Source organism: Halichoerus grypus, chromosome 5, assembly GCF_964656455.1.
Source record: "Halichoerus grypus chromosome 5, mHalGry1.hap1.1, whole genome shotgun sequence".
Classification (NCBI taxonomy): domain Eukaryota; kingdom Metazoa; phylum Chordata; class Mammalia; order Carnivora; family Phocidae; genus Halichoerus; species Halichoerus grypus.
The window spans coordinates 12,266,406-12,290,962 of NC_135716.1; the positions used below are offsets into that span (position 1 = coordinate 12,266,406).

Here is a 24,557-nt window from a genome sequence, read left to right on the forward strand (position 1 = left end):
CTTTGGTATTCCATAGCACAGGCTCTGGAGTCTGGCTGCCTAAGGCTGAGTCCTGTCTTCACTAGTTGGTAGCCGGGAGTTTTGGGCAATTTCCTTCATAGCTCTGGGTCTCTGTTGCCTCAGCTGCAAGAAAAGATGTTGTGAGGGTTGCCGTGTGGATGAAATAAGTAAAAATGGTGAAAACAGTGTCTGGCACATAATAAGTGTTCGGGAAACGTCACCTACCGTGATTCTGTTCCTTTTTGCATAGATGCCCAGGTCATGGCCAACTGATGGATTTTCTCGTGACCGACCAGTGGTGTCAAGCATGCACTGGTACAGAAGGAGGGGTCTAAGTAGACTAAACGCCTGCAGGAAAAAGCCACCCTCAGATGGGGAACAAGCTGTAGAGTAGGGGCTTCCCTGATGATGTCCCCCAACACACACCATGGGCTTCGATCCCAGAAGACCACCTTGTACTCCACACCTTCTCAAGCTGATAAACTGCTACTCCACCTTCAGAGATCAGCTGGATGCCCATGACTGTGTAGCTTTTGTGAGAACCCCAGGTCGCATTACAACCTGGGTAACACCCCTCCATGACAGCTCGCAGCCTGCTTGCTTGTGTTACGTTCTCATCTCCCCTCTGCTGTGAGTCTCCTCCAGAGCAGTGGTCAGATTTGTTCATCTTTATAGCCCCAGCACTTTGCGAAGCGCCTGGCACATCACAGAGATTCCAAACATGTTTGTTCAAGGAAAATAAAAAATGCTTCCTGGCTGAAACACTGATGGAATTGATGAATGAATGTGCAAATGAAAACAGGAGTGAATTATACAAATTGTTGGCACCACGCTGAAATTGTATTTTTTCCTTCGACTTCCCTAGTTTAGAACAATGGTTGGCTTAATCTTTTAAAAGCTGTCAAATTCTGGGGCGCCTGGGTGGCTCAGTCAGTTAAGCGTTGGACTCTTGATTTTGCCTGGGGTTATGATCCCAGGGTCATGGGATGGAACCCCATGACAGGCTCCGTGCTCAGAGGGGAGTCTGCTTGAGATTCTCTTTCTCCCTCTCCCTCTGCCCCTCCCCCTGCTTGCATGTGCTCCCTCTAAAAGAAAAATCTTTAAAAATTGTCAAATTCTGTTGCAAACTGAATATAAATGTGAAAAGAAACCAGATTAGCTACTCACCATCAACTACAACACATCCCTTAGTTAATTTCATCTTCTCTTCCTGTTCAACGCCGTGCCCTGAATCAGCTTTGTCCCGCTGTTGCCCTTGTCATTCCTTCTGTCCTTCACGCCCTCTCGCCTCCTTTCCACTTTACCAAATGCTACTCATTCTCTGAAGCTCAATTTAATTCTCACTTTTCCCAAAACTTGCCCTTCATCTGGCCTTCATTAAAATTGCACAGTTGCCATAATTACTATAATACTCTATTTATATCTTTATTATCTCCCTGACAATTTGTAAATTTCCTGAGAGAAACAGCCATGTATTCTATTTTTCCTTACATATCTTATATCGACAGTGGCTAAAAATTTCTAAAACATCAACTGGGGCAAATTTTGAAGTGAAAGAGTTTTTTCTTTAAAAGGGACATCATAATATTAAATATAATTTGTCTTTTATTTAATAAAAATATTGAAAAACTATATTTCCTAACTCCCATTACACACCACAGTAAATTTTAGATATATCAAATGTTTAAGCAAAACTAATGAAATTATAAAATGTGTAACAAGTACTAAAGGTAAACATATTTAAGACCTGGTATTGGGCAGAAAAAGATTGATAATGTAAATATGGAAAATAACATTTCTTTGTATCGTCCTACTTAGCGGCAAATGGTATATAGTAATATATGTGTCAGAAAAAATTATCCTACATATATAAAGTATACTTATAAACCAATAAGAAGAAAATGAGTATATCAAAAGAAAATTGAGTAATGTTGAGCATCATTTCATGGACCTGTTGGCTGTGTGTCTTCTTTGGAAAAATGTCTTCATGGTTCGTCTCCCCCTCCGATTTCCCCCCCTTCATTTTCCCCTTCCTACTATCTTTTTTTTTTTTTAACATATAATGTATTATTTGTTTCAGATGAACCATGAGAGACTATGGACTCTGAAAAACAAACTGAGGGTTCTAGAGGGTAGGGGGCTGGAGGGATGGGTTAGCCTGGTGATGGGTATTAAAGAGGGCACATATTGAATGGAGCACTGGGTGTTATACGCAAACAATCAATCATGGAACACTACACCAAAAACTAATGATGTAATATATGGTGATTAACATAACATAATAAAATAAAAAAATGTCTTTTCAGGTCTTCAGCCCCTTTTTTATTTTATTTAATTTTTTCCCCAAATTTTTAAATAAAAATTTCCAAATGTACAGCAAATTTGCAAGAATTTGACAACAGCCCCCACATACCCATGACCTGGATTCTAATATAACATAGCATGCTTACTTTGTCACATATCTATTCATCTACCCATTTGCTCCATTATATTTTTTGATGCATTTCCTTTTTTTAGTAGAAAAGATTTTTTCCTTTAAAATCAATTAGTTAACATATGCTGTATTATTAGTTTCAGAGGGAGAGTTTAGTGATTCATCAGTTGCATATAACACCCAGTGCTCATTACATCAAGTGCCCTCCTTAATGTCCATCACCCAGTTACCCCATCCCCCCCACCTCCCCTCCAGAAACCCTCAGTTTGTTTCCTAGAGTCAAGAGTCTCTCATGGTTTCTCTCCTCAGATTTTATCTTATTTTTCCCTCCCTTCGTCTATGTTCATCTGTTTTGTTTCTTAAATTTCACATATGAGTGAAATCCTTTGATAATTGTATTTCTCTGACTGACTTATTTCACTTAGCATAACACCCTCTAGTTCCATCCACATCATTGCAATGGTAAGATTTCATTTATTTTTGATGGCTGAGTAGTAGTCCATCGTGTGTGTGTGTGTGTGTGTGTGTGTGTGTGTGTGTGTACACCACTTCTTTATCCATTCATCTGTTGATGGACATCTGGGCTCTTTCCATAATTTGACTACTGTTGATAATAATGCTATAAACATTGGGGTGCACTTGCCCCTTTGAATCACTATGTTTGTATCCTTTGGATAAATACCTAGTAGTGCAATTGCTGGGTCATACGGTAGCTCTATTTTTAACTTTTTGAGGAAACTCCATACTGTTTTCCAGAGGGCTGTACCAGTTTACATTCCCACCAACAGTGTAGGAGGTTTCCCCTTTCACCACATCCTCACCAACACTTGTTATTTCTTGTGTTTTTGATTTTAGCCATTCTGACAGGTGTGAGGTGATCCTTGTGGTTTTGATTTGTATTTCTCTGATGATGAATAATGTTGAACATCTTTTCATGTGTCTGTTGGACATTGGTATGTCTTCTTTGGAGAAATGTCTGTTCATGTCTTCTGCCTATTTTTTAACTGGATCTTTTGTGTTTGTTTGTTTGTTTGGTGTTGAGTTATATAAGGTCTTTATAAATTTTGGATACTAACACTTTATCAGGTATGTCATTTGCAAATATTTTTATCCATTTGGTAGATAGCCTTTTAGTTTTGTTGATTGTTTCCTTCACTATGCAGAAGCTTTTTATTTTCAGGTAGTCCCAATAGTTTATTTTTGCTTTTATTTCCCTTGCCTCAGGAGACATACTTAGAAAAATGTCGCTACAGCCAATGTCAGAGAGATTACTGCCTGTGCTCTTTTCAAGGATTTTTTTATGGTTTCAGGTCTCACATTAGATCTTTAATCCATTTTGAATTTATTTTTCTGTATGGTGAAAGAAAGTGGTCTAGTTTCATTCTTTCACGTGTGGCTGTCCAATTTTCCCAAAATCGTTTCTTAAAGAGACTTTTTCCCATTGTATATTCTTTCCTACTTTGTCAAAGATTAATTGATCATATAACTGTGGGTTTATTTCTGGGGTTTCTGTTCTATTGATCTATGTGTATTTTTATGGCAGTACTATACTGTTTTAATTACTACCACTTTGTAATATAACTTAAAATTTGGAATTGTAATACCTCCAGTTTTCTTAAGATTGATTTGGCTATTTGAGGTCTTTTGTGGTTACATAGAAATTTGAGGATAATTTGTGGTTCTGTGAAAAATGCTGCCGTATTTTGATAGGGATTGCATTAAATGTGTAGATTGCTTTGGGTAGTATAGACATTTTAATAATATTTGTTCTTTCAACCCATGAGCATGGAATGTCTATTTCTTTGTATTATCTTCAATTTCTTCATTAGTGTTCTACAGTTTTCAGAGTACAGATCTTTCACCTCTTTGGTGTAGTTTATTCCTAGGTATTTTTTTGTTTTTGGTGCAGTTGTAAATGAGATTGTTTTCTTAATTTCATTTCCTGCTGCTTCATTATTAGTGTGTAGAAAAGCAACAGATTTCTGTATATTGATTTTGTATCCTGCAACTGTAAACTGAATTCATTTATCAGTTCTAGTAGTTTTTTTTTGGTGGAGTCTTTAGGTTTTTCTATATAGGGTATCATGTTATCTGCAAATAGTTTTACTTCCTTCTTACCAATTTCGATGCCTTTTATTTCTTTATATTGTGTAATTGCTGTGGCTAGGACTTCCAGTACTATGTTGAATAAAAGTGGTAAGAATGGACATCTTTGTCTTGTTCCTGACCTTAGGGGAAAAGCTCTTAGTTTTTACCCATTGAGTATGATATTGGTTGTGGGTTTTTCATATGAGACCTTTATTATGTTGAGGTATGTTCCCTCTAGATCTACTTTCCAGAGGGTTTTTTTTTTTAACCATGAATGGATGTTGTATTTTGTCAAATGCTTTTTCTGCATCTATTGAGATGATCATATGGTGAATATTCTTCCTCTTGTTAATTTGTCACATTGATTTGTGAATATTGAACCACCTGTGCATCCCTGGAATAACTCCCACTTTTAATATAGTCTTGATTTCAGTTGATAATATTTTCTTAAGGATTTTTGCATCTATGTTCATCAGGGATATTGGCCTATAGTTTTTGTTTTGTTTTGTTTTGGTAGTGTCTTTGTCTGGATTTGGTATCAGGGTAATGCTGATTTGGAAGCTTTCATTCCTCTTCTATTTTTTTCTATTTTTGGCTTAGTTTGAGCAGAATAGGCATTAACTCTTTTTTAGACATTTGTTAGAATGTACCTGTGAATCCATCCAATCCTGGACTTGTGTTTTTTGGGAGTTTTTTGATAACCGATTCCATTTCCTTAGTAGTAATTGGTCTGTTCAGATTTTCTATTTCTTCCTGGTTCAGTTTTAGAATATTATATGTTTCTAGGAATTTATTCATTTCTTCTAGGTTGCCCAATTTGTTGGCACATAATTTTTTGTAGTAGTTTCTTATAATTCTTTGTAATTCTGTGGTGTCAGTTTTTACTTCTCTTCATTTTTTATTCGAGTCCTCTCTTTTTCTTGATGAGTCTGGCTAAAGGCTCATTAATGTTGTTGATCTTTTCAAAGAACCAGCTCTTGGGGCACCTGGGTGGCTCAGTCGGTTAAGTGTCTGACTTCAGCTCAGGTCATGATCTCATGGTGATGAGAGAGAGCCTCGCATTGGGCTCTGCACTCAGCGGGAGTCTGCTTGTGCCTCTGCCCCTTCCCCTGCTCATGCACTTGCTCTCTCTCTTTCAAATAAAATCTTAAAAAAAAAAAGAACCAGTTCTTGGTTCATTATATATGTATATATATACACACTCACATATATGACTATATATATGTGTCTATATAGAGACTATATAGATATCATCTTTATAGAAATAGAGACTGTATAGATAAAGTCTCTATTTCATTTATTTCCACTTGGATCTTTATTATTTCCTTTCTTCTGCTAACTTTGGGCTTTAATTGTTCTTTTTATAGTTCCTTTAGGGGTAAATTGAGATTGTTTGGGATTTTTCTTGTTTCTAGATGGAGGCCTGTATTGCTATAAACTTCCCTCATAGAACTGCTTTTGCTGCATCTCAAAGATTTTGGATCATTGTGTTTTCATTTTAATTTGTCCTAGGCATTTTTTGATTTCCCCTTTGCTTTCTTCGTTGACCCATTTGTTGTTTTAATAGCATGTTGTTAATGCTCTGTTTTGTTTTTCCAGTTTCTTTCTTGTAATTAATTTCTAGTTTCATACCATTGTTGTCAGAAAAGATGCTTATATGGTTTTCATCTTTTTAAATTTATTGAGACTTGTTTTTTTGGCCTTACATGTGTGCTGTCCTGAAGAATATTTCATGTGGACTTGAAAAGAATTTGTATTCTGCTATTTTGGGATGGAATGTTCTGTATATATCTATTAAGTCTGGTCTAATGTGTCACACAAATCCACTATTTATTGATTTTCTGTCTGGATGATCTATTTGTTGATGTATGTGGGGTGTTAAAGGGAGAAATTGTCTAATACAATAATAGTAGGGGACTTTATGTCGGTTAATATTTGCTTTATGTATTTAAGTGCCCCTATGTTAGTGATTAGAATTTACAATTGTTATATCCTCTTATTGAATTGATCCCTTTATCATTATGTGATGCCATTCTTTGTCTTTTGTTACAGTCTTTGTTTTAAAGTCATTTTGTCTGATAGAAGTGTTGCTCCTCTGGCTTTTTTTTTTTTTTTTCCACTTCCATTTGGATGACATGTTTTTCCTATCCCTTCACTCTCGTCCTGCATGTGTCTTTAGGTCTGAAGTGAGTCTCTTGTAGGCAGCATATATGGCTCTTGTTTAATCCATTCAATCACCTTCTGCCTTTTGATTAGAGCATTCAGTCCATTAAAGTAATTATTGATAGGTATGTACTGATTGCCATTTTGCTAATTGTTTTGTTGTTTTTTTTTCTAGTTCTTCTCTGTTCTTTTGTCTCTTGTTCTCTTCATTTGTGATTGATGACCTTTCTTTAGTGTTATGCTTGGATTTCTTTGTGTGTGTGTGTGTGTCTTATAGGTTTTTGGTTTGTGGTTACCATGAGTTTCATATACAGCATCATAAATCTATAGCAGTCTGTATTAAGTGGACAGTCACTTAAGTTCAAACACACTCAAAATGTTTTTCCTGTCCCACTCCATGTTTATATATATGTAAATATATATATAAATTAAGTAATATATTTATATATAAAATAATAAAAAAATATATTATAAACAAAAATTGTAAAATATGAATGAATATATATATATATATATATATATATATATATATATATATAGTTTTGTGAGCCCCTTAACTAATTTTTCAGATATAATTGATTTTACTACTTTTGTCTTTTCATACTAGCTTTACAGTGATTGATTTATCTACCACCTTTATTGTATGTCTGTCTTTGCTCATCACATTTTTTCCTCTATTTTTTTTCTAGTTATGACCTTCCTTTTCTGCTTGAAGAAGTCTCTTTAACATTTCTTGTAAGGTCAGTTTAGTGGTAGTAAGCTCTTTTTTTCTGGGAAACTATTTCTATTCTGAATGATAACCTTGCTAAGGTATTTTTGGTTGTAGGTTTTTTCCTTTTAATACTTTGAATATATCCTACCACTCCCTTCTGGCCTGCAAAGTTTGTGCTGAAAAATCAGTTGATAGCCTTGTGGGGGTTTCCTTGCATGCAACTCATTATTTTTAATGTTTTTAAGATTCTTTATCTTAAATATTTGACATTTTAATTATTATATGTCTTGATGTGGACCTCCTTGGGTTTATCTTGTTGGGGGTTCTCTGGACTTCTTGGGCCTGTTTCCTTCTCTATGTTAGGGACATTCTAAGCTATTAGTTCTTCAAATACATTTTCTGCCCCTTTCTCTCTAGTTTTTATTTCTGAAACCCCAGTAATGTGAATGTTAGTACAGCTGATATTGTCCCAGAGAGATCCCTTAATCCTCATTTTTACAAATTCTTTTTTCTTTTTGGTGTTCAGCTTGGGTGCTTTCTAGTAGCCTGTGTTCAGGCTGTGTTCCATTCTTCTGTGTCCTCTAATCTGCTGTTGATTCCTTCTAGTGCAGATTTTATTTCACTTACTGTATTTTTCAGTTCTGATTGGTTCTTTTTACATTTTCTATCTCTTTGTTGAAATTCTCATGGAGTTCATTCACTCTTCTATCAAGTCTGGTGAGCATCTTTATGACCATTACCTATAACTCTTTATCGGGTAGACTGCTTTTCTCCATTTTGTTTAGTTCTTTTTCTGGAGTTTTGTTTTTCATTGGGAGTAAATTCATTCTCCTTATTTTGTTTGACTCTGTGTGTCTATGAATTAGATGGAAGAGCTACTTCTCTTAGTCTTGTGGGAGTGACCTTATGTAGAAATGTCCCCTGTGTAGATTGTGTGTACCTGGTGGCTTTGGCTGGCTGGAGCTATAGTAAGCATGGGCTGGGGGTTCCAGGGTGTTTCATGCAGGGGTCTCCCCATGGGATGGCAGGAACTGAAGCAGGCTCAGGCCTGGTGGTCCCCAGGGTTCTCCACACATGAGGAACCCTACCAGTATGGCTGGAGCTGAGGTAGGCACGGCCTGGGAAGCCTTAAGGCACTCCATACAGGGGGTGACCTGGTGAGTCATCTGGACATGAAGCAGATGTTGTCTGGCATGTCATGGGGTGCTTTGCACTTGTGTCACTCTGGCAAGACAGCTAGAGCTGTAATGGGTTCTATCTGGGGATGTCCTGGTGTGTATTGCTATGGGCCTGCCTTGTTGGGATGGCTGGAAAGAACAAGTTTTGTAGGAAAAAACAGGGATTTTAAAATTATGGGTTTGAATTCACTTCTCAACTGTCTCACTAGAGGCAGTTTCCAGAGACCCTTGGAGTCTTAATTTTCTGATTAGTAACAACGGTTTCTAATATCTACTTTTCAGCTAACTAGAGAATCTGGTAAAATTTCTGGTGCTCAAGAAATGATGATCATTTCATAAAATGAAACCTTTGGAGATAATAGCCAGTTAGCTTTATATTGAGAAATTGTTCAGTCAATATAAAGGTTAGACATGTGTTACTGTAACTTGAACAGAAGACTCTTCTATGGAATTGTGAGTCCACATGCTATGTACGTGGTGTGTGGGTGCTTGAAGTTAGCTTCTTTGTGTACAGAGGGTGGGCCGATAATTTCCAGGGGCATCCTGGCTCTCTGATTTTCTTGCTATCCTCCCATTATTGCATGAGCATCTTTGGCTAATATTCTGCTTGATGTGTTTCCTTCATTATTTACATATTGGGCTAACTGGGGTAGGGGTGGGGGGCTAATGTCAGTTCCTAGTTTTGCAGTAACAGTTCTGCTGACCCAGAGCAGAGGGAAGAAAACAGATGCAGGGAAGAGCAGCTTCAGTGCCTGCTCGCCAAATCCTAGCTCATAAACTTTCTCAATGAAGAAAAGCTCTCTAAAGCCACGCTTACATTTTTTTTCTTTTAAAAAATTGAGGCTGACACTTATTCTTTATCACATTACCCTCTCTGAATGATCTTCAAATATTTAGAGCCTTTTGCGGCTTTGCCATCTCTAACATACATGCCCTAATCCCCTCCGATCTGGGGGGTTTTTCTTAGATGTGCATGATGAATGCAGAGAGATCTGCTAGCAGGTGGGGCAAGGATCATCCCCAGGCTCTGTGGGGGCCGGCCTGGCAAACAAAGGCTGTGAATCTAGGATTCACTGCCCTGCCTGTGTAGTGAGGACAGGGAACAGGGCCAACAGGGGCTGGCCATTCAACAAAGTATTTCCAGCATGTGTCTTAGAGAGGGGGTTCAGAAAATGTTTGCCTATCTCCAGGTGAGCCTTGCCTGTGAAACCTGCCAGGCTGTTTGCTTATTGTCAACAATCTAATAAGATGCCATGCCCTCAACATTTGTAAATCTCATCCCTCCCTTCCTGGTCGGTCAAATAATATCTCTGTTAGGGTTCATATATCCCTCCTTGAATACCTCCAGGGCAGCCCCCCAGAGATAAATAGGAGATACGAAAGTAATTTTGGATATAGACTGAGCCGAGTTCAAACTGTCCAATAAATTAGTGTATTCATATAAAATATCAGAGATATGGGAGGCCAAGAAAGGAATACTAATTCTCAGTGGGGTCTCCTAGCAGCTCCACTGTGGCCTCTGGGAAGCCACCACTTCATGGTATTCAGGTTAGGTCCGGTTCTGTTGGGAGAGTAATGACCATGAAAATAAGTTAACATAAATTGAACCACTGTAAACATTTTTTAATATGCACACATGCATGCATTCCTTAATCCCCTTCACTTATTTTGCCCCTCTTCCCCATGTCTCAGATATAGACTCCCCTTATGTAGACATCTATCCCTTTGCCCCTGTTGCTAACTTAGATTTCCCTGTAACTTACTCATTCTGGGCCTAGCCCAGAGCAAGTGTTCAATCAACAAGTGTCTGACTCAGGGGCCTAGGCACAAAGTAGTGGTGGTGGGTGATGTGACTGTTCCTGGGACACATGTAAGTACTCACTTTTCTTTACCACCCATATTCATTTTCTTCTAGAGCTTTAAGGATGATCCAGCCTGTTTCTGACACCACTGTGTTGCCCTCTTCATCACCTTGGCTTTGCTCTTCCCAGAGTGGGATGGAACTGTTTGGTAAGTCTTTGAATTACCCCAAAGCAGGTGATGGTTCAATCTAAAGAGATATTTTTAGAAGTCTGCTGGGAAGTTACATAGGGGATAAAACAGATTCCAGGAATACTGCTGATAAGACTCAGCTTTGGGGATGGGAGGAGGGAGAGATTGGGGGACAAAAGTGGGACTCCGTGGTCCCCTTCCTTCCTCCTTCTATGCAGCTTCATCCCTAAAGCAAAACAACCCCTGGAGACTTGCGGGGGGTTGGGGGTGGTGGAATAGGAGCTATTTCTAGAAATTGGAACAGTGAGAGAAGCATGAGCAGCAGCAGAAAACAATCTGTCAAATGTCAATAGGAAGGGAGAGAAGACTTGGTCACTCCTCCACAATGTTCAGGTTAATTCCAGTCCTTTGGGAGAGTAATAATAACCATTACAACAATAACAGTTAGCATACTGAACCACTGTAAACATTGCTTTGTTTAATATACATACACGCACATGTATGCACATACACGAAGGAAGCACTGTTCTTACCCTATTTACTAGTAAGGAACCTGGAACTAGGAGAGGTTAAAGAAGTTGTCTGAGATTCTGCAGTTGGGAAGTGGTAGCATCTAATGTGAACCTAAGCTGTAGGGCTCTGGAGCTCCTCCTCCACCATTACACTTTATATGCCAGGACTTTTGCTTCAGGTTTTTCAAAAAACATATGCACATACAAACATGCACACTTAAAATATACACTCATATCCATCATTTAATATTATAGGAGCAATGGTGGGGACTGTGTAATTCTGTGCCCCTTCCAGTTACTTTATTTATAATAAATTTATTGAAATATATTTTATCTTCCATAAACTTTAACCTTTTAAAGGATATATTTCACTGCTTTTTGGTATATTCACAGAGTTGTGCAACAATCCCTACCTAACTTTTGAACATTTCATCACTTCCAGAAGAAGCCCATAACCATTAGCAATCATTTCTATTGCCCCTTTTCCCCAGAATCTGGTAACCACTAATCTACTTCCTGCCTCTACTGAGTTGCCTATTCTGGGCATGTCATATAAATGGGCTCATACAACATGTGGCTTTTGTAACGGTTTCTTTCACTTAGCTTGATTTCAAGGCTCATCTAAGTTGTAGAAGGTGTCAGTACTTTTTTTTGTTTGAATGATATTCCATTGTATGGATATAACAATTTGTTTATCAATTCATCTACCATTTCAGTTGTTTCTACCTTTTGGCTATTATGAATAATGCAACTTTCATTTACAAGTTTTTATGCAGACATATGTTTTCATTTGTGGGTATTTGCCTTGGAGTGGTATTGCTGGGTCATAGGGCAAGTCTATGTTTAACTTTGTGAGGAACTGCCAGACTGCTTTCCATAGCAGCTGCCAAATTGTTTCCACCAGCATGTACAAAGGTTCTATTTGTTCTACCTCCTTGTCAACACTTGCTGTTTTCCGTTTTTAAGCCATTTTAGTGAGTATAAAGTAGTATTCCATTGTGCTTTTGATTTGCTTTTTCCTAATGAATAATGTTGCTGGCCTTCTTTTCATGTGTCATTTGTATATCTGCTCTAGAGAAACGTCTATTCAAATTATTTGCCCCTTTTCCCCACTTTCTAAAATTTTTTCTACTTTTACTAACAGTACAAAAGCAGCGCATAAAAAGCTTTGCACTTTAGCAGTAGTTGCTCATCTCATATTCTTCACTTTCAAAAGAAACTTATTTATTCTATACTGACTATTGAAGTAGAGTTGACATACACCTTATATTAGTTTCAGATGTACAACATATCGATTCAACAATTCCATGCATTACTCAATGCTCACCATAATAAGTGTAGCCATCATCTCTTACCATATACATTATTACAATATTAATGACTATATTCCCTATGCTGTACTTTTTACCTCCATGACTTATTTTATAACTGGAAGTTTGCAACTCCTAATTCTCTTCACCTATATTGCCTGTCATGCACCGTCCTCCTCTCTGGCAACCAGCAGTTTGTGTATTTAAGAGTCTATTTCTGTTTTGATTACTTTTGTCCTAAGATTCCACATATGAGTGAAATCATATGGTATTTGTCATTCTCTGACTTTTTTCACTCACCCTAATACTATCTAGGTCCATCCATGTTGTTGCAAATGAAAAGCTTTCATTCCTTTTTATGGCTGAGTAATATTCCAGATACTTCATATCCTCTTTATCCATTCACTTATTGATGGACACTTGGGTTGCTTCCATATCTTGGCTATTGTAAATAATGTTCCAATAAACATGAGGGTGCATATATCATTTTGAATTAGTGTTTTCATTTTCTTTGGGTAAATACCCAGTGGTGGAATTATTGAATCATAGTAAAATAGTTCCATTTTTAATTTTTTGAGGAACCTCCATATGGTTTTCCATAGTGAGGGTTCCCTTTCCTCTAAATCTTTTCCAGTGCTTGTTATTTCTTGTCTTTTTGATAATAGCCACTCTGACTAGAGTAAGATATCACATTGTGGTTTTGACTTGCATTTTCCTGATGGTTAGTGATGTTGAGCATCTTTTCATGTGGCTGTTGGCCATCTGTAGGTCTTTTTTGGAAAAATGTCTAATAGAGTTCTCTGCCCATTTTTTAAGTCATTTGTGTGTGTGTGTGTTGATTTGTATAAATTCTTTTAGTTTTGGATATTCAAAAATATCTTCTCCCCTTCTCCCTATTTTGTTGATGGTTTCCTTTGCAAGGTATTTTGGTATAGTCCCAATAGTTTATTTTTGCCTGAGGAGACCTATCCATAAGTATATTGCTAAAGCCAATTTCTAAGAGATTACTGCCTATGTTTTCTTTTAGGGGTTTTATAGTTTTAGGTTTCACAGTTAGGTCTTTAATCCATTTTTACTTTATTTTTATGCATGGTATAAGAAAGTGGTCCAGTTTTCCCTATGCCATTTATTGAAAACATTGTCTTTTCCCCATTGTATGTTTTTGCCTCCTTTGTCAAAGATTAATTGACCATATAAGCATGGGTTTATTTCAGATCTCTCCATTCTGTTCTATTAATTGATGTGTCTGTTCTTGTGCTAGTACCATACTGTTTTGGTTACTATAACTTTGTAGTATATCATGAAATCTGGGGTTTGATACTTCCAGCTTTGTTCTTTCTCAAGATTGCTTTGACTATTTGAGATCTTTTGTGGTTTCATATAAATTTTTGGATCATTTGTTCTAGTTCTGTAAAAAAAAAAATGCTATTGGTATTTTGATAATGATTGCATTGAAAACTTAGATTGCTTTGGGTAGGACGGACATTTTAATATTATTTCTTCTAATCCATGAGCATAGTATACCCTTCCATTTGTTTGTGTCATCTTCAATTTCATTTCAGAGTATAGGTCTTTCACCTCCTTCATTGAATTTATTCCTAGGTATTTTATTCTTTTTGGTTTAATTATAAATGAGATTGTTTAAATTTTCCCTTTCTGGTAGTTACTAGTATATTAAAATTCAACAAATATCTGTATAGTAAGTCTGTGTCCTGAAACTTTACTGAATTCATTTCTTTGTTCTAGTAGTTTAGTGGAATCTTTAGGGTTTTCTATATATAGCATCAGGTCATCTGCAAATAGTGACAGTTTTACTTATCAATTTAGATACCTTTTCTTTTTCCTGTACGATTGCTGTGCCTAGGCCTTCCAGTACTATGTTGAATAAAAATGGCAAGAGAGGACATGTGTGTCTTCTCCTGATCTTAGAAGAAAAGCTTTCATTTTGTCATCGAGTATGATGTTAGCTGTGGGGTTTTCATATATGGCCTTTATTATGTTGAGAGGTATTCCCTCTAAACCCATTTTGTTGACATTTTTATTTTGTCAGATGCTTTTTCTGCATCTACTGAGGTGCTCATATGGTGCTTATTCTTCCTTTTGTTAATTTGTTACATTGATTGATTTGGAAATATTGAACCACCCATGCATCCCTGGAATAACTCCTACTTGATTGTGGTGAATGATCCTTTTAATATATTGAGGATTTTTGCATCTATGTTTATCAGGTTATTGGCCTATAGTTTTTTTCTTTTTTTTTTTCTTTTTTTTAATGTAGTGTCTTTGTCTGGTTTTGCTAGCTGGATAATGCTGGTGTTGTAGAGTGAATTTGGAAGCTTTCCTTCCTTTTCTATTTTTGAAATAGTTTGAAAATATGTATGTATTAACTCTTTTTAAAACATTTGCTAAAATGCAGTGGTGAGGGGTGCCTGGGTGGCTCAGTTGGTTAAGTGTCTGACTCTTGGTTTCGGCTTAGGTTGGGTACTCAGGGTCCTGAGATCAAGCCCTGCATTGGGCTCTGCATTCAGTGCTGAGTCTGCTTAAGATTCTCTCTCCCTCCCTCCACCTTCTGTGTGCTCACTCTCTTTCTCTCAAGTAGATATTTTTTAAAAAATAAAATGCACCTGTGAACTCATCCAGTGCTGGCATTTTGTTTGTTGGGAGTTTTTTTGGCTACTGCTTCAATTTCCTTACTAGTAATTGGTCTGTTCAGATTTTCTATTTATTCCTGATTCAGTTTCAGATGATTGTATGTTTCCAGGAATTAATCCATTTCTTCTAGGTTGTCCCATTTGTTGGGTATAATTTTTCAAACTATTCTTTTATAATTTTTTATTTCTGTATTGCCAGTTGTCACTTCTCTTTCATTTCTGATTTGAGTCCTCTTTTTGGTAAAATTGATAAATCTTTATCTAGACTTACCTTTTCAAAGACCTAGCTTTTGGTTTCATTTATCTGTTCTATTATTTTTTAATTCTCTATTTCATTTATTTCCACTCTGATCTTTATTAATTTCCTTCCATTAACTGTGAGCTTTGTTCTTTTTCTAGTTCCTTTAGGAGTATGGTGAGATTGTTTGAGATTTTTCTTGTTTCTTGAGGTAGGCCTGTAAGTGATTAACCTACTACATTTACTATATGATTGCCTTTACTGGTGTAATTTTTTCTTTCATAATTTTCTTACCTCCAGTTATGGCCTTTTTATTCCACTTACAGAATTCCCTTTAACATTTATTGTGAGTCTTTGCCTGTTTTTAAAATGGCTCTCAGGAAAGAAAATGCAAATTTAAGTAAAAAATGACCTAAATGTAAGAGTTCTTTATATATTCTGGATACAGTGCTTTAGCAGATAAATATGATTTGCAAGATTTTTTTTCCCATTCTGTGAGTTGTGTTTCAAAGTAGACATCAAGAAAATGAAACTACAATTTTTTTTTTTACTTTTGATGGAATCTAATTATTTCTGTTCCATTGCTGGTGCTTTTGGTGTTATGGAGAAGAAACCATTGCCTAACCCAAGGTCATGAGGATTTCCTCCCTTCTAAGTATTCACAGTTTTAATAATTTGAATTTAGGCCTATTATCCATATAAGTTAATTTTTGTGTATGGTGTGAGGTAAATGTAGGTCCAGCTCTATTCTTTTGTGTGAGGATATCCAATTTTCCTGGCACCATGTTAAAAATCCACCAGTTAATTTATTTATTTTTTTTTTATTTTATTATTTTTATTTTTTTTAAAGATTTTATTTATTCATTTGAGACACAGAGATACAGAGAGAGAGAGAGCATGAGCAGGGAGAGAGGCAGAGGGAGAGGGAGAAGCAGGCTCTCCGCTGAGCAGGGAGCCCGATGCGGGGCTCGATCCCAGGATCCTGGGATCATGACCTGAGCCGAAGGCAGACACTTAACCATCTGAGCCACCCAGGTGCCCCCCACCAGTTAATTTTTTAAATCATAGTACCATATTTATTTTATAACTCAGTGTACCTGAGTACATTTTTAAACTTTTTCCACTTAAGTTTGTCTTTTCTTCCCTCACCTTCCCTCAACTAAAGCCAAAACTTACCAGTTTTATTTACCACTGTATTCACTGTGCCTAGGAGAGTGCCAGGCATCACTATGCATTCAACAAACATTTAATAACTGAGCTTTTACATTATATGGGGCTGCTAATATGCATTCTTTGGGTCTCCTACACTGTGACTCCTCACTGACTGGTATTTCAGAAGGTGGCTGGTAGAAAGTAGAAGACTCTGCATTATCAGATACTGGGATTTCCTCATATAGGATCCCATACTGAATCCTCTGCTAGCATCTGTCCCTTCCTAAAAATAGCAACAAAGTGAAGATATAATGGACAGCATGTTGACTACAACTAATACTACTGTATTGTATATTTGCAAGTTGCTAAGAGTAAATCTTAGAAGTTCTCATCACAAGAAAAATTTTTGTGAAATTTTGTAAAAATTTTTTACTATGTAAGGTGACAAACATTAACTAGACTTCTTATGGTGATCATTTTGCAATGTATAAAAATATGGAGCCATTGGGTTATCCACCTGAAAAATGTAATATTACGTGTGAAATATATATCAATTAAAAACAGATTAATTCTAAAAAATGCAGCAAAGGAGTTTTCCACCATGTTTAGGACAAAAAGAATGAGTATAGGAATTCAAGGGAAAAAGTGGAATACAAATATACATTAACAGGTTCATGTTCTTTCGAGGTTTTCAACCGGGCCCTGTAATTTTGGGCTGTCTCAAGGATGCCAATAGCATTTTTGTTGAATATTAGTGCAGCAAAAAAGAACACATGAACCAAATTCTAGTTATTGGCTCTGCCTTTTACAATTAAGACCTGGCCTACGTTGCCTTTTATTTCCTTATCTGACAAATGGGACAAAACTAATTTCTGCACAGGATAATTTTAAAAATTAAAATGTTGTCTTAGTCTGTTCATGCTGCTGTAATAAAATACCATTACCTGTGTAACTTTATAAAGAATAGAAATTTCTCAAAGTTCTGGAGGCTGGGAATGCCAAGATCCAGGTGTCAGTAGATTTGGTGTCTGGTGAGGACCCGCCTTCTGGTTCACAGAAGGTGCGCTCTCCCTGGGTCCTCACATGGAAGAAGGGGCAAGGAGTTCTCCAGGGTCTCTTTTAAAAGGCACAAATATCATTCATGAGAACTCTGCCCTCATGACCTAACCAGGTCTCAAAGGCCCTGACTCCTCATACTATCACCTTAGTCATTAAGTTTTCAACATGGATTTTGGAGGGGACACAAATATTCATTCTATAGCAGAGACCATACACTACAAAATCCCACTGGCAATAAGATATAAATAGTTGCTTCCTTCTCTGGTTACTCTCAGAACAGAACAAACAGTGAAAAATATGAGAATTAGAAATGAGAATGAAAAGTCTTTTGCAAATGACCATGGTTTTATACATAGATGATCTGTTTCTCTTCTGTACGAAAAAAAAAGTTCTACTGGTCATAGCAATTTTCTAAATTGCTCTTTATTTTGTATTTTCCCCTATTTCCAGGCTCCAGGCAGATATCTCCAATGAGCTTGCTCAGCTTTTAACAGCAGATTGAGTTCAAGTCTCTTTGTACAGGTAATGGACTCCGAAGCAGTGTAGTGTATTGGGAACAAATCTGAATTTGAATCCCAAATTTTCTACTTACTAGCTATGTTACCTCAAACAAGTTACTTCTTCAGTTATAGCTGCCTTTTCAGTTGAGTGTGTGTGGATCCCAGCTTTAAGGAAACACTTGAAGAACCAGGACCTGAAAAAGAATAAGACCAATGTAGCTCCAGGAATCTATTAGGAGCCACTGAGTTTTGTTGTTCAAAGCTCCAACACAGGCATCATCAGTTCTAACTCTTTCTCCATCTGTGTATCACTTAAGATTCAAAGTCCAAGGCCTAGCTTAGATCAGGTGCCTGCCCAGTGCCACTCTGACAATCTTCAGCAAATGATAGAGGAGAAGGTGACTTGTGAAGAGAACTGCTTGGTAGGACTTGACCACTAAAAATGTACTCAATCAACCCAAGGGGACCTGGCAGAGAGAGAGGTAACTTAACCTTACTCCTTTCTAGTGCCTCCAACCAGCCAAAACCAACTGGCAGCTTGATGGTAAGGGAGCCCATTAATACAGTTTATAGGAAGTCAGCCTCCTAAGGAACATGGCAGCACAGGGAAGGGTGGAAAGTGGCTCTATAGGGGCTAATGGAATATATACAGCTAGTAAATAAAACATCTCTAAAACATTCATAGTAGTGAATTCTTTTTTCCTTCTTAGAAAAAGGCCCATGACTTCTCTTATCCTAGAAGGAAAAGTTATGCATATAATCCCTGGTTCAGGAAATTCCTAATAATTTAGAAGTGGCCAAAGACATGAGTCAGCAGGTTTTCCTCTTCTTCCCTGGTGCGGCCTGCTCTCAGCAAGGCCCAGCCCCAGCTCTGGGGTGTCCCCTCCTTGAGGAGCCTCATGGAGGCTGTGGGTGGCAGTTCCTCCTTCACTGGTGGTTCTGAGCTCCTGCCAAGGCTGAAGGAAGCCACTTCAAAAGATGCCACCATCACTGATAAATGGAATCAGAAAGGCACTGCTTCAGCCAGACTATTTCTAAGCACTTTTTACCAGGCCCCATTCTTGAGGGTATATTTCTCTTCTGAGTGGATTTGGATGATGATGGCGGGGCGAGGGGCTCTCTACTAGGCAGTACCAACTCATCCCTCAGTGTTAGAAAAGTAGGGAGATGCGGGGTTGAGCAGTAGCCTATGTGTTCCCTCTTGTGTTAAATAAGGTTGGAATACTTTCCAGTTTACTCTAAGAAGATAATTTGTAATCTCTTAGTGCATTAAAAATAGACTAAGTTAAATTTACACTTTTCTACCATAGTTTTCAAATGAATTTGATTCCTATGACTCCATGGCTTAGGAAAATGACAAAAATAGATACTGTGGGAAATGATTGTTTTGTTTTTATAAAGGCAGCATGATACAGTGAGGGGAGTGTTGAAATGGGGCTCCCAACCCTGGATCTGAGGATCAGCTGAACTTGGTAAAGTCATTATAGGTATATATGTATAGATTGTAAAATGATTACCAGAGCGTTTAGTTAACATCCATTTTTTTACATAGTTACAGATTTTTTTTGTGGTGAGAATCTTTTTTTTTCCCCCAGAGAGAGTGCGCATGAGCATGAGTGTTCCAGCAGAGGCTGGAGGTGGAGGGGGAGAGAGAATCTTATGGAGCCCCACATGGGGTTCAATCATGGGATTCAATCCTGAGATCATGACCTGAGCTGAAAATCAAGAGTTGGATACTTAACGGACTGAGCCACTTAGGCGCCCCACCTTGTGGTGCAAACTTTTAAGATCTACTCTGTTAGCAACTTTCAAATATACAATGCAGTATTATTAACCATCATCACCATGCTGGATATTACATTGCCAGGACTTATTAATAAGTTTGTCCCTTTTGACGGCCTTCACCCCTTTCTGCTGTTCCCTGACCCCCGCGCCTCTGGTAGCCACCAAACTGTTCTCTGTGTCTACGATTTTTACTTTACTTTTAATTTTCCTGAGTTGTAGGTCGTAGGTTCAAAAGGTTGACATTCCATTTCTCTTTATTATGAAAATACAAAAACATAAGTCATAAAGAAACAGGGATGGGATTGTTTGCATAACATGGTTTTGCTTTTGATGTTGGTGCTGGAGAAGCAGTATGCAGTGATGTAACATGGGATTTGGGACTGAGGCTCCAATCTCAAAACTGCTACTGACTTACTGGTAATGAGGCTGCTCAACTATAAATAATATTTACAGCCCAAGATGTAAAAGTGCCTTTTACATAGAAGTACCTCGCACACTGTGGTCATTCCTTAATGGGGGCTCTTTATGTTCACCTCTGTTTACATGTGTGTAAGGACACCAGAAGCCCCTGGGGAGGAGACTAGGCCACATTCCGGTGATCTTGTTGACCAGTGATCCTGCTAGTGCTCTTTCTTGTCTAGGGCAGTTAATATTGAATGTGCCCCTGAATGAATGACAGGAACCTTGAACAAACCAGTTAGTTTCCACAAGGTGGTCTGAGAAATGTAGCAGCCACACCAGGATCTTTTTAAAATCCAAGGGAAAAGTGGGACAGGAATCCATTAGGAGGTGGAACTAAGTCGGCAAGGGGCTTCTCAGCCAACTTTGTGACCAGACGCCCTTCTCTTAGTTGACAACAGAGGACTGGTAAGAACACAGACACTAGAGCCAGATTGTCCAGATATGAGCTTTGACTTCAGACAACTGATTTAACCCATCTCTGCCTCAGTGTCTTGACTTGAAAAAGGTATCAATAGCTGTACCAAACTTAAAGGGTTGCTATTGCCAATTCTATGCATCAATATGTTTAAAGTACCTATGTCAGGATTTGACACACAGTAAATGGCACACAAATGTTTGTTAATCAAAGAGGGGGCCAGATGGTAAAAATCTCTGATTCAGGAAATTCCTAATAATTTGCAAGTGGCCAAAGGCATGAGTCAGCAGTTTTTTCTCCTCTTATTTTTAATATAGACACTTGAAGAGAAACTTTAGTTTATTATTCATGGCCTTAGTAATGAACCCAGATGTCACTGGGGGTCTCTCTGCCCATAGAGATATTAGTGGTTTTGGCTTACTGCTCTAGGATTCAATGATCAGGATAAATGTAGAGTCCTCTCCTTGACCTTAAACATGTCTGACATTGTCATAGGGACTGAAAGTTACGGCTAAAGTGCATTTCTCTCTCATGTAAAAGGGAATCTGAAGGCAAATGTCCCAGTGAAGGTTGGTGGCTATCCTATAAGCAGGAACCTAGATTCCTTCTAGCATTCAGATCTACCTCATCACTTCCATTCCCAAAGTCACTTCCTACTCCCAGACAGCTGCTGCTGGAACTCCAGCCATCACATCCCAGTTGTAAGCCAGGAGGAAGATTTTTAAAATGTGAAGAAAAAAAGCATATTGACATACATGCATTCACTGATTGATTTTAAGTAATCTCTATGCCCAATGTGGGACTCCAACTTACAACCCCAAGATCAAGAATGGCATGCTCTACCGACTCAGCCAGCAAGGTGCCCCCACATTGACTCTTTTTAAAAGATCCTTGACAGAAATTCTAGAAAATAATTCTGCCTTTATCTCTGTGGCTAGAATGTAATCACATGGTCTTAGCTACCTACTAGAGATGATCAAAAGTAGTCCTTTAAATGAATGCATGGTCAAGGGATAGATATGAGGAGGTAACTAGCCATTTTTGCCATATGGTTCCCTGTCCCTGCTCCCAAATATGCTCAGACCCATGTATAGACCTAGGTATATACTTTGTTGCTCACCAGCTATCAGAAGCCATCTATCCCATAGTATTTTTATAGTCTTATTGAAAATCACCCTGGAGTTAGAGGTGTAGGGATCACAGGTGAGACACTGGGCTATTGAATCTTATGTCACTGTCCCCAAAGCTTTTCTATGACTCTTTCCTGTCCCTCCAAAAACTGTTTTCATAAAGCCAGAGCTCCAAACCTGTGACTTTTTCTGCTGCACACAGCCCCTGGAACATATAATTCAGCTCCTACCCTATTTCCCCCCAGCTCTTTGAGGTAGCAAGAGGAGGAACAATAATAAGGATAACGACCCTCTGTCCAGTACCTGTCATGCGCCACTGCTTCTGTCACATGACTGTGATCTTTACAACAACCTATCGTGGAGACTACCGTCATCCCATTATCACCAGTGAGGGAATTCAGGCTCAAGAGACTCTAGTAAACCTACAATTTTACTTAAACAGTGCTTAATTTTGTGTGTGTGAGTTATGCATCATTCATGTATGTGTTCATTCAATATTTCCACTCTGTGTTCACTGAAGCTCAGGAGAACATGAATGATTTCAGTTGCGATTACAAGCTGGGTCAAATAAACTAGGTTTTATATGATTTTCCATCTAATATTCTTCTCTAGTCTCATCTTCTCCAGGACACATAAGCCCACCACCTTCAACTCTTTTAACTGTAACAGCTTCCACATCCTTTATCGAAAAAGCCTCCCCTTGACACATTCTCCTTTGCCAAGGCCATTCTTGAAATGCAACACTCAGACTTGAATCTAATTCCTGGTTGTGGATAGCTCAGCAAAAACAAACCCAAAACACAAACCCTAATTCAGGACACTTTGAAGTATAGGTGGTCAAAGAGGAGAACTACTCTAATCAAAAACAAACAAACACACAAACAGTTGTGTTACTATTGTGTTACCAGCACCAAGTGCTAAGTTGAGTATTGAGTTTTTGAAAGAGCTTGTGTCATACAGTGAAATAATGATTATATTTAGTGGAATATTAGAATATCTACAGAGATCTGGAAGGTTGTCATGTGGAATTGAGATTAGAGTTGCCTTTATTGCTCACATGAAACTTTTAATAACAACCATTATCTATGGAGCAGTTTCCAAGTATCAGCTACTGTGCTTGGCATAGGCCTTGAGAGAGATTTTATTCTACCTTTATTATTTAGGAATTATTATTGCTATAAAACACAAAAGGCAGAACTGAGGCTCAGGGAGTCAAATAACCTCATTAGGAATGCTCAGACAGTAAGTAGCAACAACGAGAATCAAATCCATGGTTCTACTGCCTAAACCCAAAGCAGTTAAATTACTGAATTTTGGACCATTTTCATTTCTGCCCAGGGCCTCAGTTCCTCATCTGTAAAATTAGCGGTTCGAGTCCTAGGGTCTATATAAGCGAGAGTGTGCTGGTGTGCTGACTGTGAGAGCTGATGGTTTCGTTCTCAGAAATTTTGTGAGCTGGTTTTATACATAGATAGCCATCACTGACAAACTAGATAAACTCTGAATTTACATTAAACATTGAAATGAATATTCATAACATTAAAAAAATATTTAAAACTCATTTACTAATTATTTTACTTCATTTGACTTATCTATGCTCTTGAGGCTATTTATATTATTGTGTGTCTATAGGGTAGAAATATTGTACAATGCTGTGCTACTGCCCTTATTTCCCTGCTTGCTGTTCGGTGAGGTCATGTTGGTGGCTTGAGATCTACCAGGCAGGAGTTTTTACACAATGGAAGTCAGCAAATGCTACAAATCGAGCCTTGGTTTATGAAAGTGATGGAAACTAATAAAACAGATTAAAAAGTGTGTCAGTATCAGGTGTAAGTAGCACAAAAAAATGAGAAAATATTCCTCTAATATTTGAAAACTACTATCCAATTTAGAAGTTACCCAACCTCATTAATAAATCAGAAGTTCCAACACTTCATTGTGGTGGTTGTTATACTTTTAGCTCATTACCAGAAGTAAAAAATATCAACCCACAAGGTCAGGGAAGATGGTGGAGTAGGAGGATCCTGAGCTCACCTCGTCCCATGGACTCACTGAGAGAACAGCTACAAAGAGGCAACTAACTCTGAAAATAACCTAAGGACTGGCAGAATGGTCCTTCCATGGTTAATAGCAGAGAGGCGGCCACATCGGAAAGGGTAGGAGGGGAGAGACATGGTTGGGAACCAAACCCCCGGGTGAGACTGACCACAAAGAGGAGCGACACCACAAGCATAGAGAAGAGGATTAGACCCCACACCAGGCACTCCTGGCACTGGGGCCCTGCGCTGGGAAGATGGAAGATGACTCCCCATCACATCTGGCTTTGAAAACCAGTTGGGCTTCATGTCAGGAGTTTTTAAATCAGCAGGGCTTAACTCTGGGAGAGCCTGAGGGCCATAGGAAACTGAGTCCCCACCCTTAAAGAGCCAGCATAATAAATAACTCAGCCTGAGATAAAGCACTGAAACAGCAGTTTGAAAAGTGCCTGTGGTATATAGGAAGGAGATTTATTTACTAATCTCGGAACATGTGCTGGAGGGGCAAGGATCTTCAGGAGATTTTTCTGGGAACAAAAGTGCTGGCAGGTGCAATTTCTTCCACCCCCCCCGCCCCTGCCCCCGGCCTAGATCGCTGGATGCTTGCAGGAGCCAGTGCTAACGCTATCCATCTACCTCGCTGGGACTGCGTGCCCTGCATTGGTGTCCCCCTGTGGACCTGCCCCACCCAACCTGCCCACTGAATCAGATGTCCCTTGAAGGCAGCTCCAGCTCCACCA

General features: G+C 38.2%; 1 long non-coding RNA gene across 1 annotated transcript in view; it reads left to right on the forward strand.

The window, feature by feature from the left end:
• Positions 1-24,557, forward strand: part of LOC118530841 (uncharacterized) — a 176,381-nt gene that overhangs the window by 146,717 nt on the left and 5,107 nt on the right. The window contains exon 2 of the long non-coding RNA XR_013447471.1: positions 10,491-10,585. This is a non-coding gene — a long non-coding RNA (uncharacterized LOC118530841). The remainder of the gene's footprint in view (positions 1-10,490; positions 10,586-24,557) is intronic.